The 15,001-nt window shown below is 54.2% G+C and overlaps 7 non-coding genes across 7 annotated transcripts; 3 read left to right on the top strand and 4 right to left on the bottom strand.

The window, feature by feature from the left end:
- Positions 1-2,968: 2,968 nt before the first annotated feature.
- TRNAK-CUU (transfer RNA lysine (anticodon CUU)) lies at positions 2,969-3,041 on the bottom strand. Its single transcript has one exon. It is a non-coding gene; the product is annotated as a tRNA-Lys (tRNA).
- A 945-nt stretch (positions 3,042-3,986) lies between these two features.
- TRNAP-UGG (transfer RNA proline (anticodon UGG)) lies at positions 3,987-4,058 on the top strand. The gene has a single exon. It is a non-coding gene; the product is annotated as a tRNA-Pro (tRNA).
- Positions 4,059-6,932: 2,874 nt separating this feature from the next.
- Positions 6,933-7,004, top strand: TRNAP-AGG (transfer RNA proline (anticodon AGG)). The gene has a single exon. It is a non-coding gene; the product is annotated as a tRNA-Pro (tRNA).
- Positions 7,005-7,540: 536 nt separating this feature from the next.
- On the bottom strand, positions 7,541-7,613 carry TRNAK-CUU (transfer RNA lysine (anticodon CUU)). The gene has a single exon. It is a non-coding gene; the product is annotated as a tRNA-Lys (tRNA).
- Positions 7,614-10,833: 3,220 nt separating this feature from the next.
- Positions 10,834-10,905, bottom strand: TRNAP-AGG (transfer RNA proline (anticodon AGG)). Its single transcript has one exon. It is a non-coding gene; the product is annotated as a tRNA-Pro (tRNA).
- Positions 10,906-13,161: 2,256 nt separating this feature from the next.
- TRNAK-CUU (transfer RNA lysine (anticodon CUU)) lies at positions 13,162-13,234 on the top strand. The gene has a single exon. It is a non-coding gene; the product is annotated as a tRNA-Lys (tRNA).
- Positions 13,235-14,652: 1,418 nt separating this feature from the next.
- On the bottom strand, positions 14,653-14,725 carry TRNAK-CUU (transfer RNA lysine (anticodon CUU)). Its single transcript has one exon. It is a non-coding gene; the product is annotated as a tRNA-Lys (tRNA).
- Between the last annotated feature and the right edge of the window lie 276 nt (positions 14,726-15,001).

Consider the following 15,001-nt stretch of genomic DNA (forward strand, 5'->3'; position numbering starts at 1 on the left):
TTCCCTCACTGACGTCTCTCCCTGACTTATGGAAGGGAGTGTCCTCAGGGCCCTCTCAGTGGGGTGGTGGGTGTGCTCATCAAATATGACAGACTCATTGAAGCATTTCTATCTTGCAGAGTCTGAGTTCCTTTCTTTACATGATGCCAGGGACATTCTTGAATTCTAATCCCCTTAAACACAGGCCACCACTGTGTTCAGTCCTTAGCCAACCAACCAAGAAACATTCAGCTGCATGAATAACATTTAAACACAGGCTTTAGCCACTCCTTTGCAGTCAACCTGCTCTCATGTTTCAGGAGTGTATTATCCTCTGTCATTTAATAAAAGATCTGTCTGCTAAAAAAAATTAAGAAATAAACACAGGCTTGCTGGAATGTACGCCCAGAACAATAACTTCACTAGATCCAAAAATCACATCCCGTCCTCTTTATCCTAACATCCTCAGATCCATTCCCACACACATTCCCTAGTTTTCTGCCAGCATCATTCTTTGGGCATATGAATGAGTTCCTCCCAGGCGAGCCTTTGTACTTGCTCCTGCAGCGTGCTGATCTAACTGTAGTTATGGGACAACCAGCGTTAGAGGGTAACAAGGCTGGCTGGTGTGGGCTTTGAGGAGAACTCTCCTCCCCTTGCAAGACAACCACTCCAGGTGAGATTATTGTGGTATATTCAAACAGAGGAAAGCTACTTTCCCCAGATACCAGAACAGTCTGTTTTCACTGGCAAGGGAGACTCCAAGTGACTCAGGGGTTCAAGAGCTCAGCTTAGTCCAAGACCACCTAAACTTCCCCAGGCTTTGGCTCCACTCCTTCGTAATCAACGCCCTTCCTTTCACAGAAAAGATCTCTCGAGGCTGTGAACTCAACTTACAGTGTCATTCCGCAATATACATCATTCAGTTATGTGTCTGATTTTCAGCAATGTCAGCCCTGCAGCTATACGATTATTCTATGGCTGACAGAAAATATCCCTGGATCTCTGGGCGTGACTTAGGCTGAAAGTTTAAAGGCCTGATCTTGTCATTTTCTTTCTTCAAACAAACAGGCGCCCCCAGGGGAGTCCTTCCCACATCACAGTCCTTGTGGTCACCTCTACTGCTGCAAGAGTCAAGTGCAGCAGCCACGTGGTCCCCCAGGGCACCTGCTTCTGTTGGCACTTCATCATAATCAACCACGTGATAGGCGGCTTAATCACAGTGCTGCTGCATGTCAGGCGTTACCAGTATCCCATTTTCCACTGGCAAGGAGCTCAAGTCCAAATTCATTACCAAACCAGGGTCCAGGCAGCAGTCAATAAACCCATTTGTTGGTGGGGGGAGGGTGGGAGTAATGGGAAGAGGTTGTTACAAAGATACAAAGTTTTAATTATAAGATGAATAAGTTGTGGAGATCTGATGTACAGCATGGCAACTATAGTTAATAATACCTTATTGTATACCTGAAATTGTTAAATGTAGACCTTAAGTGTTCTCAACACACACACACATACACAAAAGGTAATTTTGTGAAGTGATGGGTGTCCGGCTCGGTATGTGGGATCTTAGTTCCCCACAATGTTCATGAGCTGAACACCCACCCCACGACTCCCATCCCTCACCTTGTCTTTAAAACCTTTCCCTGAAAACCCTCTCTGGAGTTTGAGCCTTCTGAGCACTAGCTGCCTGGACTTCTTGCTTGGAGTCTGTAATAAACTCCTTCACCACGACTCAGCACCAGTAGATTGGCTTTACTGCACGAGGCTGAGCCGACTCAAGTTTGGTTCCATAACAATTCATTCTTAGACTGTTTTAGGACATATTTTAGGACACAACTATTTTAGGACGTATTTCCTAGAAAAGCTGAGACAGGGATTTTTGTGTAATCGGTTAGTGAAGGGAACATTCTGAGGAGGCATCTGTAAGGGAGAGGAGGACACAGGATAGACAAATGGGCTAGTTTTTAAATTTATCTCTCCGGCTTCATTGTGGGAGCCAGTTCTTTACAATCAATCATAATCTCTCCCTAACTTCTCCCAGAAAGACAGACTATAACAGAACTCTGATGAGTACAGTCGGGTCCCTCTCTTTTGGGTGAGTAGGGTGCCCCAATCCAGCCACCAAGAGAGACACGACCTGGCAGGCACCTCCCCAAGCCCTCTCCTGCCCCTCTCTTACCCCCACCTTGGAACCTAGATCCCCAGATGACCCAACATCCTGAGAGCCTCAGGAGTGGCATCGCTAAGCTTTCCAGCTCCCCTGTCTCACTCTCAGAAAGGAAGTCACATCCTCACTGCTGCTTCTTGGGGAGTGGAGGACCTCACCTCTATCTGAGGTGTCCCACGACTTCCAGCTTTCTACTTTAGAAAGGAGATGAGGGGCTCCCTTCCCTGCTCATCTCCCCCAGGAGGGAGGAAAGCGCAGCGGATGCCGGTGGGGACACACAGGGTATGAGGAGGCGAGGCTCCTGGCTGGGGATCGCCCCTGGATACAGACGGAGCACCGTGTAGGTCCCGGTGCAGGGCCAGAGTTAGCTGAAAATCCATCTCCTAGTCTCCTCTTGTTGCTGTCGTTCAGTATGTAGAACTGAGACTGATCTCATAAGAAAGTGGGTTCCAGTCCTAGTTTTGGGGACAATTCTTGGCCTTGCCTGGATCTCAGGAATTGCAAGAAAATTCCTAGAGGAAGATCCCGCGTGCGGTAACTAAGACCTACTGCAGCCAAATTAAAAAAAAATTTTTTTTAAGTTCCTAGAAAAGGATTTCTCCGTGTGCTGAAACTTACAGTTTCAGCTTTTAAATTCCAAAACACATATAATGAAACAAAGATGAAACAAGATGCTCTGCTGAGACTCAGTATGCCAGTCTCCCTGGTCTAGCAACTTCGAACTCAGAAAGAAGCCCCGTGGGAAGAGGATTAGTTTATATGGACCTTGTCGCTCTCTAAAATCACTTTGGTTTAGCTGTAAAGCCCTAGGCGCAAAAGCTGCGCCCAACGTGGGGCTCGAACCCACGACCCTGAGATTAAGAGTCTCATGCTCTACCGACTGAGCTAGCCGGGCTGTTGCGGAAGGAGGAGCTACAGTTCTCCTGAACTTCGCTGAACCTAAAACTAGTAGAGACGCACTCTGAATCCCGCGCACATCGCCTCCCTCCGTTAGGGTGTGGCAGGTGCCGGGTTCCAATCACCGGCGATTTCTCATTTTCAAACTCTCAGCCCCTTTCAGGAGAGGTAGCATGGCAATTCACTCCAGTATTCTTGCCTGAAGGATCCCAGGGACGGGGGTGGGCTGCCGTTTATGGGGTCGCACAGAGTCGGACACGAGTGAAGCGACTTAGCAGCAGCAGCAGCAGCATTAAGCCGATCGGGAAGGGTTGACGGCCTCGCCTCCGGGACAAGCCGGGAGACCTTCCTTCCCCGGAGGGTGGGGGTGGAGTAGGGGGATGTGGACCCCTTGCTCGTACTAAAATTTGGAGCAGCTGCCCTTCGGGGAGAAGTGAGCACTGCCCCCAGTTCTGACCCCTACATCAGGTTCCAGATCCGTGAGGGTTTCCTGCGGCCGAGCCCAGACCAGGAGGGACCAGGAGAAGCTCGAGGGTCACCCCGGACCGGCCGGATGGGAGGTGGCCGAGTCTCATTCTCCTCGTGTCGCATGTTGGGTGAAATTTCTGTCCTGGGGTCCACCATGGGAGACCACATTCGCCCAGCAGCACGGTCCCTCCCCCTCCTCTAGCTGCTGCGGACTGGGTGGCCCTCGTGGCCGGGGGTGGGGGTGGGGGTGGGGGGATGGGGGCGGGGCGGGGATCTGGCTCCGCGGCCCGGGGGCCAGAGCGCGCGGGAGCCCCCTCACCCGGAGATTCCGGCCGCGCTGCGCCTCCTCCTCTCCTTCTCGAATCGAAACCAAAACCATCCACAGGATCTGGCTGCGGATTCTCAGCCCGGGATCCGAGGGCGGAGCCGCGGTCTCAGGCCTCCAAGGACAGGCACCAGGAGCCACTGTAACACCGGCTCGTTGGTCTAGGGGTATGATTCTCGCTTTGGGTGCGAGAGGTCCCGGGTTCAAATCCCGGACGAGCCCAGCGTTTTTTCTTTTTCCCTTTCCTCAGACACCAGCTAGCTTTCGGTTTGAAGACTTCGTAGCTCTGCGGAGTCCTGAGGGACCGAATCGTGGTTCCCGCCGGCCACGATCCGATCGTCCGCGCTCGGTTCTGTTCTGCCAAGTGGCCATCACTGCGCTGGGGTGGCTCTGGGCCTGGCGCTGGGGGAGGAGACCGAGATGAGTCAGTCTCGGCTCTCGGGAGACCAGCTCCGTGTGCCAGACGGTCACTGGACTGGGTGATGATGTGACTTGGGGCGTGTGTTTATACTTTGGGTAATAAACTCAAATTTTATGACCCAAGTAAAGGACAAGCCCACGTTTCAATGCCTTTCCTATTCGAGGGGCTGCCCAAAGGGTCTTCCACGACCCAGGCAAGGAAGGAAACCGCAGAGGAGACTGAGCATGGGGCCGCAAAATGGACCACCAGTCCCCACCGGGGTCCAGGGGGCGGTGCTCCGGACACGGGGTCTCCTCTCCCGCTAGAAGAACCGCGGTGTTTTCATAGGTTTTATTATTATTTTCTGAGGCCAACAGATCCAGCTACTGAGAAGATGGCTTATTACAGTTTCCAAGAGGAGGTGGCACGTCTCCGTGGGGGGAGGGGGGACGGGGACGCACCAGTGTCGGAAGGAAGAAGAAAATGTGGGCAGGAGACTTTCTTGTGGCTTCAGGGAGGGTGAAACAGGTCAGGCAGGGAAGACAGGTTTAAATGGCTGGCTGAAATAAGTTCGGTGGGCTCGGGGGCACAGGTGCTGTCCCTGGTTGTCTGTTTCCTGGCCTTGAGGTGACTCTGCAGGTGGATTGTGGCCCAGAGGGTGAGAGTTTGATAAAACAGGTGGTCGTGGGCTGTGGACCCTGGATTGGTTGGTTTACCTTTGAAAAATGCCTGCTGACGGAGGAATTGTTTGCTATCTCGAAGAACTGACCAGGTCGGTGGGCCTGGAAGATCCCCTGGAGTAGGAAATGGGAACCCACTCCAATATTCTGGCCTGGAAATTTTCCATGGACGGAGGAGCCTGGCGGGCTACAAGCCATGGGGTCGCAAAGAGTCCAACACGACTGAAAAACTGAGCACAATTGACCAGGGAGGAAGGTTCAAGAGGGAGGGGACATATAACTTATGCATGATTCACGTTGATGATTGGCAGAAACCAACACAATACTGTAAAGCAATTATCTTCCAATTAAAAATTCAAAAATAAATGTTTTTAATGTTAAAAAAAAAAAAAGAAGAATTGCCCAACCTTGGGAGAGGCCTTTGCTCCAGAGTCAGCAAGGTTCCAGACGTCTAAACAACAGAATACAGAAAAGACATGGCTGATACAGGAAGGAACTGAGACTTTGGTTGGAATCTGAGGGCCCCCAATCTAGGCGGCTTTCTGATCCCAGGCCCAGAGTCGGGCCTCCCCAGGGTATTAAGGCACAGAGCCCCTGCCAGGCGAGCTGCCACAGGGCCAGAGCTGCCCAGCACATGCAGAGGGGGCAGGGGGCTGGTGACCCTCTTCTCTGATCTAATCGCCCCAGTTTCTCTGGTTAAGCCTGGAGTCTTGCATGCTCGGTGCCCCTTTCATGCCTCCTGACTCTCAAGTCCCCTACTGAGTGCGTTTCCTGAACAGAACCCTGGGTCCCATTTGGATGTCCAGGGAGGCCTCTTTGGCCTTTGAGGCCTAGTGGGCATCAACCAGGGTAACCAGGCTCCCTGGCCAGCACTTTCTTCCCCCACAGACAGAACCTTTTAAGACTCGCATTCCTTGAAGGGAAACCACCACTGCCTCCAGCAGCAGGTCCACTCATCTTTGTGTCAGGGCTGCCCCTCCCTCCAAGCTGCCTCAACCCCCTCCCTACTCGGGCACCCACGGTCTGCTGTCCTCTACGGCAGGCCCTGAGTCTAGGTTCTGCCTGCAGCTGGGGTCTGACTGTCATCTGTCCAGGGAACGGGAAGTGAGCACTGCAGAGGAAGCTCCCTGTGGAGCTTTTTGGCATCAAATTTGGCATCAAATCCCCAAGGAGCCCCATTTGCTTTTTCTGGTCACTTTAGGGCTGAAACAGAACTCCTGGCAGAGCGGGTGTGGGTCCTGGCCCTGTGAGAATGGATCATGGGGCAGGCACAGTGGGTGGTGGACCCAGACCCGCTGGATGCGAGTGGCCAGAACAGGGTCACTGAGGTCAGGGGTCCGTGTGTGTTCAGTAGACAGGAAGTCACCGTGACCCAGGTCACATCAGCGGCGACAGCACCTTGGGGCATCTTTTCTGAGCAACTTCCTCCCTGTCCTTTTACTCCCTACTTAAACCCCCACCCATCGCTGGGGCCCCTTCCTGGCTGCGGTCTGCACTGGGATTCGAGTCTGGGACTCTGGAGGCGGTTCTCCAGGCTGGACCAGCTGTGAGACTGGCAACCCCTCGGCAGGTGTTTTCAGTGGGTGCTGGCGGAGCCAGGTGGTCCTGGAGGCATCTAGGAGCCCGCGACGTCGAGGACGGGATCCGAACTCTACTTCAAGCTTCATTCTGCAGCCCAGGCCTCAGTCCGGTGACAGAGGCAAAATGGGGGTGCTCTGCTGAGCTGATCGCCTCAGTGTTCCTTGTACAGAGAAGGAGAGGGGAGAAGCCGAACCCTCCAAAACCTCCATTGGAACTCGCCAACTTGGAGCCTCAGCGTGGGACAATGAGGAAAGTCCCATGTCCGCCCCCTCCCACCCCTTCTCCCACCCCCGTCCACGGAATCAAATCCTTCCATTCATGACACTCACGGGGAAAAGGGAACCATCCATGGACTGAGGAATCAGGGACAGTCCCGGACCAGGGAGGACAGAGCTACGTTGAGTTCATCAGAAGGGGAGGAGACTACCATTGTGTGGCTCGTTGGTCTAGGGGTATGATTCTCGCTTAGGGTGCGAGAGGTCCCGGGTTCAAATCCCGGACGAGCCCTGCTTTTAATAAAAGGCTGTGTCCCGGGGACACACTGTTGTTACGTTCACCGGATATGGATATTCCCACCTCAGCTGTCATCCTCATCCTTCCGAGCAGTGGTCTGGGTTGCTCAGATCTACAGGGCCACTCCTGGTAGAGAGAACATGGAACTCGGTTCTCCCCTGACTCCCAAAGGAGCATCCTAGTGTAAGCTGAGCTTTTTATGACCGTGGACATGTTGTCCTGCAGATGCAGAGATAGTAGTAGCTGGCTCGCTCGCTCCCCTAAATAAACCAAAGGAAAAACTGGTGTGTGGGTTTGGTCTAGAATCCAGGTTCAAATCGTTAATGGATCTATTTCTAGGGTTCCTTTGGTTAAAGAAGTTGAGAAATCTGGTGAGTTAGCAGATCCACTGTAAGGAGTGGACATTTTGGGCTTATGAGAGCTTGGGCAGGGTAGCGCGGTGCAAAGTCACAGGCTGCGTGACTTCACCTTTGGTGCATTTTGTTCCTAAACAGAAAGGCAGGAATTGCTTAGAGATCCTGTCAAAAGGACGCCCAACGTGGGGCTCGAACCCACGACCCTGAGATTAAGAGTCTCATGCTCTACCGACTGAGCTAGCCGGGCACATGTGACTGGTAGACTCCAGCCAAGCTTCAGAACTTGACTGGCTGTGGATCACCCCAAATGACTGGGTGGGGTACGTCCCTGGGTTAGCAGGGATGTGGAGTCCTCTCAGGGCCTTCTGTGTGTTTAGACTGCCCAGAATTCCCCGAATCCCCAGCAGGAAAGCAGCCTTGCAGGGGCAGGGGAGTGGGGGGAAGTGGGAGGGGTGGGTGAGTGAGGGAAAATGGGGGAGTCAGGGAAAGTGGGGGGAGTCGAGGGGAGTAGGGGGACTGGGATAGAGTAAGGGACATGTGGGGTGAGATGCCACACTGACAGAGGGACAGACAGACAGCTGTTCAGCAGCTGCCAGGAGCCCTGCAACTGGCACAGAACTGAGGGTGGACCTGCCCAAGCTGATCGGGATACTCCTGGATGAGGAGACCAACTGAAATCGGGCAATGGCAAGGGACCCACCACTGTATTTGCACAAACAAACCCGTGAACTGAAAAGAATTGTTAGACATGCTGGATTCTACTGGATTCTATGTTCACACGACACCATCCATGCTTCCTGTGCATTATCTAAAATAAACTTTTTTTTTATTTAAAGTTTTATTTTGCCCAACCCTTCTCGGTCTGTCCTTTGGGTGATCTTGAATTGTTGGAACCAAGGACCTGGTGGTGGATTGCTGGAAGGGGTTGGAGACCCTGGGGCACCCACCAGGACACCTACCCTGCTCACTCCTGTTTCGGCCAGTCTCCCAGGATTCAGAATCAGAAGTGAGGTGGCCCTGGAGGAAGAAAGCAGATGCTTGCCCCGCACTTGTGAGACCTGGGTAGGCTGAGGATGAGGCTACCCTGCCACATCCCCCTCCCAGCTTGCCTCTCTAGAGCAGAAAGCCACTTCAGATATACAGTGGACTGGGAGTGAGGGCAGAGGTTATCTGCTCCCCCCCATCCCCGCTACCCCAAATTCTGGAGACAGGGTGCTTCAGAGAATTTTCTGAGGATCCCTTGAGATTTCAGACTCCTCCAGTCCCCATGTGCAGAGCTGGCCTGCATCCTGAAACCAGCCAGCCGAATGCAAAGGGAGGTTAGGAGGCAGCAGGAGCCTGCAGGCACTGAGCACCATAGAATACTGTGGGGCCATCCTTAACGCTGTTGGATGTGCACATGGCATTAGATTATTTTAAAACGGAGGACTTTATTTGTAGAGTTAAGGCAAAAAACTTTTATGGGTGAAACAATGTCGTACACAGGTTTCAAATATACACAGAGACAGGGGAGGCTCTGGTGTGGGGGTGGGGGATGAGGGGTTATGTGATTCTGCTTCATTTTTTTTTTTCAAAACTTTTAAAAGTAAGGTTTATTTTGAAAACTTTATTCTTTGATCAAAGAATGGAGAGGTGCAAGTACATCCTCTTCTAAATTTTATTTATTTTTTTAATCCACCAGAAACTTTCAGCGATTTCATTTCTCTTTTTCTTTTTTTAGTTACTATTTCTTCTAACACTGTTTAGCCCCATCTTTCTCTTCTCTTAGGTCTTCAAGACTCCAATATTATATATTTTGTTAAAGCCCCACAAAGCCTTGAGGCTCTGTTACTTGGTTTATTTTTTTAAGTTTATTTTCTCTGTTCTTCAGATTGGGTAATATCTATTGTTATATCTTCAACTGATTCGTCTGTCCTGTTGATCCTGCCATTGCCTGTCAATTAAGTTTTTTATTTTGATTATTGTATGTTTCTGTTCTAAGCTTCTCAGTTGGTTATTCTTTATTTTATTTATTTGAGACTTTCATTTTTAAATTTGTTTTAAGTGGCTTGTAATTGCTCTCTGAAGCATTTTTACATGGCTGCTTAACCACGTTTGCCTTCCTTGGCCGATGGTTCCAATACCTGAGTCAGCTTCTCTTGATTGTCATTTATCCTTCAAATTGACATTTTTCTGGTTCTCAGTTTCATCAGTGGTTTTCAATTGCATCTTGGACAGTTTCGGCATTATGAGACTCTAGATCTCATTTAAATCTTCCGGGTTAGCAGCCTTCTCTGAGCAGGCGCCCCCCGGTAGGGAAAGAGGGGGTCACCCTGTTGCTGTCTGCTGAGGGCAATTCCCACAGGATGGGACCTGCTGGGTCCCACACTGCTGGGCTGGAGTGAGAGTTCATACTGTCCACTAGGCTTCCGCCGACGGCCCCTGGCAGGAGGCAGGAGGGGCGCCTCCTACTGCTCCCCGAGTGAACAAAGAGAAGGTTGGGGGGAACGTTAATGTCCATCATTAGAAGCCGGATTAAAGCAGGGCGGGGGAGGAGGGGACGCTGCTACTAGGTGCTGGGCCAACGGCCCCGACGTTTCAGGTCCCAGGAGGGGAAAAGGGAGGTGAGGAGACACTTCGGCCGAAGTTAAGGGGTCCATTTCCTCAGGTGGATGCTCGGAGCAGTCTTGCACGGGCTCCCTACTATCTCCTTTCACCCCGTGGGAAGAGGGGTGGTGGTCCAGGGGAGCTTTCCGACCCCGCTGCTGCTGCGCTAAGTCGCTTCAGTCGTGTCCGACTCTGTGCGACCCCATAGACGGCAGCCCACCAGGCTCCCGCGTCCCTGGGATTCTCCAGGCAAGAGGAGTGGGTTGCCATTTTCCTTTCCAATGCATGAAAGTGAAAAGGGAAAGTGAAGTCGCTCAGTCGTGTCCGACTCTTAGCGACCCCATGGACCGCAGCCAACCAGGCTCCTCCGTCCATGGGATTTTCCAGGCAAGAGTACTGGAGTGGGGTGCCATTGCCTTCTCCGCCCGACCCCGCACGGGTCATTAAGAACAGCAGCAGCAAAGCCGGGCGGCCAGATGTTCCCCCGGCCGGAACGGACCCGGGAGCCTTCCCAGACCCGGGCGGGGAGGAAGCGCTGCTCTTCATCGCGCAGCAGCGTTGGCGCGGCGCGCCCCCTGGCGGCCAGGCGGGGAAAACCACCTGCCTGTGCCGCGCGGCACAGGGACGCGGGCAGGGTTCGGCGTCCCAGGCGGGAGCTGTGGTCGCCCGCTGTGCCTGGGGCTCTCTCTTCATAATTCCCACCCGCTAAGCTATTTAATGTGGAGCCCAAATTCAGGACTCAGATTCTGGACCTCTAGCCCTTCCGCTCAGGCTAGCGGGCTTAGTGGATGGGGCGGGCGGGTGATGGTACATCAGACCACACTTGGTGTCCACAAGAGGCCCTGGAATAGGTACACTGGGAGTTCTGGGGATAAAAAGATGGGCTCGTCCGGGATTTGAACCCGGGACCTCTCGCACCCTAAGCGAGAATCATACCCCTAGACCAACGAGCCACAGTAACACTTCCTTTGCCCATTCCATATTATCGTCACATCACTTCCCTGTCCAGCCTCAGGGCCACGGCTCCCCGCTTCCGAGGTGCTTCACAAAGGGCTTCCGAGGTGCTTCACAAAGGGCTCCGGTAAGTTCAGTTCTCTGCCGTCTAGAAGAGGAGAGTGCAGTGTCGCCGCCCCTGTGCGCACCAGGTCCGGGAGCCTGATCCTCTGGGCATCTGGTACTCCGTTCTGCCTCCCCTAGTCCTGGCTCGACTGGCGACGCCAGGCCACCATCACTGAGGCCTCCACCGCAGAGGAACTTGAGGGTCCTTTCCTCTTTCTACAACCAAAGGCTGGGGACTGGGGACAGAGCTGGAGCCGCGGTGCCTGGATTCCTCTGCTCCCGACAAGGCCACGAGCTACACAGCTGTCAGTCTTCTCCATGGAAGAGAATTATATTCAGAGAAATGTGGGTCTCCTGAGGCTTAGGGGCCACGTGCACTGGTCACCCCAGAGGAGCAACTAATGTGGCCTGGGCCTTTCCCAGGGCCCTCCCGCGGGAGCCTCCATCCCTGAGCTGGTGACCTTGTCCACAGGCCACCCGCCACCACCACCATCCCCGGGCCCCTGCCCCGGAGGCTCTGCCCTCTTCAGAGCTCGGCAGAGGGCCCGCTCTTCCCTGTACACCCAAGCCCAGGCCCTAAAACGTTCAGAAGAGCTCACACCTAGATTCTGCCGGGACTTGTCAGACCTGAGATACCACCCTTGCATGTCCCTGTTGACCCTGCGACTTCAGTGACCCTCCTCCCCACTGTGCATTCTGACTCATCCCACACATTCCATGTACCAGGCCCTGTGCTGAGAACTCTGCAGGGACCAGCTCTAAGGGCACCAGCCCCAGTGGGGGAGGCTGTGACCTTTGAGCAGACACACACACACACCTGGAAGGCCAGGAAGGCTGGTTCAAGTGCTGACCTGGGGCAGAGAGAAGAGGGGGAGATGTGGGACAGAGCAGAGGCAGTGGGGTTGACTGGTGTGGGTGTTGGAAGAGGGGCTGATGCAGGGTCCACGGGTGGAAGGATGGGAAGACTTAGCCTTGTTGTGGGGGAAGGCCCAGGGCCTGCTGGGTCTCTTGGCCTTTTAAGCCAGGGATCGTGGGCCCGGGCTCCACCTGGAGGAACAGTGTGTTGGGTCTTGGAGAAGGTTTCTATTGCCCAGGTTTGGGGCAAATGGAGCTTCAGCTTTGGGTATTAGCATTTCTGATCTCCTCCAATGGACCTTCAAACTAGAGCTATCACTTGGTACTGTGGGGGGGGGGGGGCGGGGGAGGGAGGCAGGGAAGGGGTCCCTAGAATGTCCCAGTCTAGTCCTTCTGACTTTTCAGTAGTGGCAGCTTTTCTAGACTCTGGAACTTTGTGGGTAAGAGGAGAGAGGTCAGGAACAGAATCCTACCCAGGATGGGTTTTCCAAGCTCAGCAGGAATGGTAAACAATGTGCCCCCCCCCCGCCCCACCCCCACCCCCCATCCCCCCATCCCCCTACCCCCGTCCCAGAGACCTTCTGAACAGAGGAAGCATCCTGGGAAGGGCCCAGGATCAGTTTCTGACTCTTCCAAGACAGTCCCAAGACACAGGTGGTCGTGGGCAGAGCAGTGGCTCCCTGGAGTCGCGGATGCGAGGACCCTACACAGGAGCAAAGGAGTAGCCCACGAGCCCTCCCCTCTGGGACTCTGTGGTGCTGCGCATAGGTCAGAAGAGGAGCGCAAGGGGCTGATTCTTAAGGTCATTTTAAACAACTGAAGCCATAAATAGATGGGAGCTCAATCATGAGTTAGATTCCGGATTACATAGGCAGAGGGAGCCATGATCCGGGCTCCTCTGAGCCATACTCGGACCCAGGAGAGGGGCTGTTCCTTGCCCCCACCCTCAACCCCCGAGGACCACCCTGAGAGACCCTGACCCAGGGCTGTGGCTAATGGCCCCAGGCCAAAAGTTCCACTTTAACAGTAAGAGAAAGAATCCCTGCCTGCCGACAACTGCATGAGAATGGGGGTCCGGGGAGAGGCGGCGGAGGGCGCGGGGAGGCGGAGGGGGGACGATGCCCGGCTGGACGTCCAGGGACTGTGCCAACCGCCTGAATGCCCAGAGGGCGGGCTCCAGGACGCCCGCACCTGTGCCGATTTTCTTCTTCTTCTTCTTCTTCTTTTTTTTTTTTTTTTTGCAGGACCCGCCTTTGGGACTCAGCTGCGGGGAGTCAAAAACGCCCGTCGTCTAAGCCCGGCTAGCTCAGTCGGTAGAGCATGAGACTCTTAATCTCAGGGTCGTGGGTTCGAGCCCCACGTTGGGCGTGTGCTTTTTGGATGATGAAGAGGCCACAGGGGCGGCACACCACCAGAAGGAAAATACTAAGAACCGTTTCCAGAGGTTTTTACCGATACAGGCAGCCAGGGGACCTACGTTGCCAGCAACCTAATCGGTTCCCTGGATCGTCACACATTTCAGCCGCAGACTTCCCTCTCCACCTTGAGCGAAGCGGTTCAGACCTTTGGCCCGCCAGCCAGCTTTTGAATACCTGGCCCGAGAAGACGCCCAGCCCCTGGATCTTAGATTTTGTAAACCCCGAGCGACCGGCGCCGCTGCACTTGACTAGGAGCTCATAGAACCCCGGACTCCGGGAGCCCCAGGGTGCCCGCCGCCCGGGGTGTAGGTGCCGGCGGCGGGGGTGGGCAGGGCGGGGATGGAGGGCGACTCTCCGGGCCCGGAGCGCCCCGGCCAGTTCCAGGCACCGAGGTTTGGGGAGCGCCATCAGGAGGCTCCTCCGAAGCAGGGCTCCCCGCGTGCCTGAGGAGGGGCTGCTCAGAACTTCCCTCCCCAACCCGCCCCTCACCCCCGGGCCCGGCAATCGGTGGTCTCTTATTTGGCGGGGGGTGGGGGGGGCTCTCAACTTTGCTCCACTCTCCCCAGTAAAAAGGACATGGACACGGGGCGTTTCGCTTCCCGATTTGGGGGAAAGCGAGGATGACGGGATACAGTTTCCATCAACGGATTTTCTTGTTTTCTGTCAAGGGTCTAGCCTTCTAAAAGGGCAGGCTGGGTGTTTGACGGGAGCAGGTTTGCTTTCTTTTTTGGTAGGAACCCAGACTTCTCTTAGAGTGCCATCAGCGAGGCTGCCCCTGCCCCTCCCCCGGACCCTTGGAACTCCAGGTCCCAGGACCCAGGCTGCTACTCCGGCCAGACTAAGGCACACTTAGTCTCAGGAATATTTCCTGGTGTTCTTAGGTGAAAAGAAAGAACGGTCTGGGGTACAGAATATTTAGGTCCGTATACCTTAGTAGCTTTATGGGAGGGGGGTGGAAAAGTCTTACCTTCAGGACCAGTGTTAGCTGTGGTTGCCCTAACAAATTACCACAATCTGGGCAACTTGTGTGTGTGCGTGCTAAGTCGTCTCAGTCGTGTCTGACTCTTCGCGACCCGATGGGCTGTAGCTCGCCAGGCTCCTTTGTCCGTGGGATTCTCCCGGCAAGAATACTGGAGTGGGTTGCCATTCAGAGGATCCTCCTGACACATGGAGGCAAGAATACTGGAGTGGGTTGCCATTCAGAGGATCCTCCTGACACATGGATCGAAACTGCGTCTCTCTGTCTCCTACATTGGCAGGTGGCTGCTTTACCAGTAGCCCCATCTGCAGATATGTGTGGCTAGGATTCTGTGAATGCTTGCTCCACATGGAAGAATCTGAACTCCCTTACCAGCTTAACAAAAGCTGCGCCCAACGTGGGGCTCGAACCCACGACCCTGAGATTAAGAGTCTCATGCTCTACCGACTGAGCTAGCCGGGCTGCTTGTTTAACCTGTCTCTCCTTTGGAAGATCGATCCCTGTCCATAGGTCCCTGCTGTGCACAGCTTGGCTTCTCCCAGTTTTTTCGAAAAACTGCCAGGAAGCCTCAGGTTTGAAGGCTGCGAGGGCGCGGGACAGCCTTGACCGTAATTTAGAGACTTGCTTAGCGGGGCGGGGAGGGGCGAGGTGGGGGGCGGAAGCTGACCCAGACGGACAGGCATATGGAGGCCCCGGAGCGCGCCGCGCTGAGACACCGGTGCTTGGGCCCCTGAATCC

The sequence above is a fragment of the Bos javanicus genome, chromosome 25 (genome assembly GCF_032452875.1).
Source record: "Bos javanicus breed banteng chromosome 25, ARS-OSU_banteng_1.0, whole genome shotgun sequence".
NCBI lineage: Eukaryota > Metazoa > Chordata > Mammalia > Artiodactyla > Bovidae > Bos > Bos javanicus.